Source organism: Odontesthes bonariensis, chromosome 11, assembly GCF_027942865.1.
Source record: "Odontesthes bonariensis isolate fOdoBon6 chromosome 11, fOdoBon6.hap1, whole genome shotgun sequence".
Classification (NCBI taxonomy): Eukaryota; Metazoa; Chordata; class Actinopteri; order Atheriniformes; family Atherinopsidae; genus Odontesthes; species Odontesthes bonariensis.
Window position 1 is genome coordinate 24,677,801 of NC_134516.1, and position 3,857 is coordinate 24,681,657.

General features: G+C 43.0%; 1 long non-coding RNA gene and 2 other non-coding genes across 3 annotated transcripts; 1 reads left to right on the top strand and 2 right to left on the bottom strand.

Annotated features, from left to right (window-relative positions):
* Positions 1–263: 263 nt before the first annotated feature.
* Positions 264–858, bottom strand: LOC142391882 (uncharacterized). Its single transcript, XR_012770616.1, has 2 exons — positions 772–858; positions 264–356 (listed from the first exon to the last, which is right to left on the bottom strand). It is a non-coding gene; the product is annotated as an uncharacterized LOC142391882 (long non-coding RNA).
* Positions 859–1,086: 228 nt separating this feature from the next.
* On the top strand, positions 1,087–1,269 carry LOC142393756 (U2 spliceosomal RNA). The gene has a single exon (XR_012772168.1). It is a non-coding gene; the product is annotated as a U2 spliceosomal RNA (small nuclear RNA).
* Positions 1,270–3,198: 1,929 nt separating this feature from the next.
* Positions 3,199–3,272, bottom strand: trnat-agu (transfer RNA threonine (anticodon AGU)). The gene has a single exon. It is a non-coding gene; the product is annotated as a tRNA-Thr (tRNA).
* Positions 3,273–3,857: the final 585 nt, after the last annotated feature.

The following is a 3,857-nucleotide window of genomic DNA, read 5'->3' on the forward strand; positions in this document are numbered from 1 at the left end:
AGCCCATGCAGCACCTCCGATGTGCCCTCCGCTGTTCCTGCTCCGGTCATCTCGTTCTTCATGATTGCACTGTTGCCCGTTTATATTCATACTGTTTATTGTCCATATTTGCACCACACACTTTACAGCAGACACTTTAAGCTGTTATTTCTGAAAACAAGCTGCCTTACCAGTCTGTAATGTGAGCCTAATAAAATAAATTAAGGACAAAAGGTTTGTGAGCATGATTATCACATCAACATCATATGAACGACTGGAACGGATATTGGTATGAAGAGATTTATTATACAAGGGATAACAAAAAAATTGGGGTACATGTTGTGGTCCAATGGGCAATAATTTGTAGGATGACCCGTCTGCTGGAAAGAAAAACATGGAAAGATCAGGCTTTCATCCTCCCAAACCAACACATTGATAGCACACACAAGGCAGTGCATTTATTTATGTCTTCAAATCTGAACCTGGTACAAAGAAAACCGCTTCAAAAACGCATGAGCTGCATGTTTATCCCAAACGGAACGAGGCGAGTAACAAAGGCTAAACGTTAGCTTATGCTTTCAGCTAGGTTAGCCAGGTTAGGATACTACTCCAGTCAATGAATCAGCAAATCCAACGAGACAAGCAAATTGTTTCTATATTACACGATATCACAAATGTACAGTTAGAAGCACTTTCAAACACACACACACAATCATTTTCACACGCCGGCTCTGGAAGCTACCAGCTGCTCACTCACAAGCGTTATTTGCATTAATTTCTTATTGTACATACCGTAACAAGATCCAGCAATGCTCCCAGATGTCGAAGACGCCTTCGCCTGATGGCACTCCGTCGATTCGACGCAGATATTTCTAAAAATATCCGAATAGCCCAGGACAGCGCGAACACCAGAGCACCGGTCATGTTTGTTTACTTCTGGCTAAAGCTGTCGCTTTTGGTTACGTAACAACTGACGGCGCGGATTTATTACGTTCGTGAGTGTGAAGTGCTGTCCCAATTCGAAGGGGTGACATTCTTAGCCCTTCGCCTACCCCTACGTTTGAAGGGGCGAGGGGTAGGGGCGAGGGGTAGGTGAAGGGGTAGAAAATAGAATTGGGATTGGGCCCAAGTGTAGTATCTGTTCTTATCAGTTTAATATCTGATACGTCCTGTATATGAGGACTACATATTAAATGGATTTTTAGGTACAGGGGTTGAAAAAGGGGCTTGCTCCGTTCACTCCACGCATCGACCCGGTACTGCAGTGCCGCCGGGACTCTTCCCTGCTCTTGTGATATAACAAAACCAGCGGTGCGGGGTGGTAGTTTCAGGGAGCCTGAGATAAAACTCTGGCTTTTAGTCTGCGAAAAAAGAGAGTGAAAGTGAACTCGACTTTGAGATGGCTCTGGGATTGGGCCGACTGGGAGAATTGCTTGAAAAAAATCTCTACATCAAATGAGCGGTCAGAACAAAGCCTCAAGAGCCCTAGTCTTTTGCACAGAGTAAAAGACAAAGCAGCCGTTGAATAGGGCCCGATTGTTCCTACCTGGTCAGCCGAGGAACAAGCGTCTTGTGGTGGAAAGTTTAGTAAAGGCACAGAGTCAGTTATTTTATGAGGAGATAAGATGCTTTTAATAATATCTTGCAAGAGAGAACAACACAGTACAAAGTACAGAGCTGCTCTGACCACTTGGGCAAAAACAATTCAGTTATAATACAGATTATTACGTAATCGCTCCTTTGATATGTTCAAGCGTTTTTATCTATTTTCCCTCCCTTCCTGCAGCCAAGGCTACCTCGATACCGTACCATCTTTCCCACCATCCTCCTTAAAGTTGTTTAATCATATGGCGAGCACACAACGCCCTCATTGAAAGGAAGAGAGAAAAACAGGTGGTGTCTTGCAGGTTATACACAGTAACACTCAATACAATGCATATAGGAATTAATTTTCCCTTACACTATAGTATGAAGATATCTTACATGGTCATGCACATGTTTAAACCTGTTCCACCAGGCTCTGAACCTGTGAAGACCTCCACTTCCCTCCATCATCTTTTTACATATGTATCACCTCCAGTTTTAGTCCCAACTTAATCCTAGCAGTCATTCTGCTCAAATCTTATTTGATAGTTGGTTCAGTAGATATAATATCTGCTTTAGCGGAACCACACACCACAGGTTGCTGGTTTAGAGCTGGCAAATAAATGCAGAGGAATTCAATTTCACCCCATACCCAAATCCAGGATAAAGGGGTTCAGTGAATGTGGTGTTGAAGGTGTGGAGGTGGGTCAGTGTGTCAGAGGAGACTCTGTAGAAGGACAAGATTCCAGCAGGATAGTCCACATACACTGCTGCTCTGTGAGAGACGGAGGAGGAGGGAATGGGTGTCCCGCTGTTGTTGTGCCAGGCATTATATCCCCCATCAGTGCAGGTCAGACACCAGGACTGGTCATTCCCTCCAAACTTGGACCCATCGCTGTCTCCATTCCTCCCGATTCCTCTGTAACTCACTGCAACATAAACCTTCCCGACCCACTCCACCTCCCAGTAACAACGACCAGTGCCCTACAGCTGGTTATCTTTTGAACTACCCTGGTAACGCCTGCCAATGTGGTGGCCATGTCTTCTCCTAAGTCTTTAGGCTCTGCTTCCTCAGTGGAGAACATGGTGGACAGATTGAGGTGCTACTTACACTGCCTGACAGGGGTGGACTGGGACAAAAAAATCGGCCCTGGCATTTTAGACTAGACTGGCCCACCACATTGCACAACACAAACATTGTCAGGTTTTTTTGGTGTACTGAATGTGTATACCAACTGTGCAAATTTTGAAAAAATAAATACCTTGAGGCATGGAACGGGTTAATGGAAATTAGTGAGAGTGGACACTTAAAATACTTCCAAAACCTTCATTTATTAACACTATTGTGACTTTCTTTCATTGACATTGGAACTGGATCCACCTCAGGAAGTGGTTTTTGTGATTTATTTCCAATATTCATGTGATCTCTGCATAAATCAGGGCTTGATGTTATTCAAATTATCTCCATATGTGAAAACATTGGATTAAGTCCCAGTTTAATCTTCTGTAACTCAAGAATAGTTAAAGCCATGAGATGAAGTGACTCCAAGTACAGACTGCTTTGGAAGTCCAGCACTCCTGAAGCACTGCTGTAAACAGTTATGGCACCATGTTGATGTACATAATAACACCTTAAGGCACTGCTGGGATTTGAACCCAGGATCTCCTGTTTACTAGACAGGCACTTTGACCAACTAAGCCACAGCGCCACATGGTTCATAAATCTGATGAAAGAATAAAGAGCAGGAACTGGATCCACCTCAGGAAGTGGTTTTTGTGATTCTGTACCTCAAGAATAGTTAAAGCCATGAGTAGAAGTGCCTCCAATTGGTTCAAAACTTCATCATATTTTGCAGATATTGTTGGGTTTTCAACTCAGACCCTGGTGTTCATGTGGAAGTCACTTTCACCAGTTACAGCCAGATCTCATGAAGCGGTGTACTTATTACACGCCAAGTCATTTACTGTGTTTTTACAAGGCTTTTTTATGCTTTTGCGTATTATTTTCCGCTACATATTTAAAGGAAATGACGTCCTGCCCTCAGCTTTTACTCTAACTCTGACAATTGCACGGTTTGTAAGTTCATTTTGATGTTATGTAGTGTGACAGGAGGAGAACCTCCACCGTACTGTACCCTAACCATTTGACGTGTTATGTGAACAGAGGAAAATTACACTCTGAAAGTATAAAAAAGGCATAAATGAGACTTTAAAAGCTGTGTGCTATTTATACGCACTTTCATTAAGTGGACCAGTGAAAAGAATTTAGTACAAAGCTGATAATAAGCTGTTTT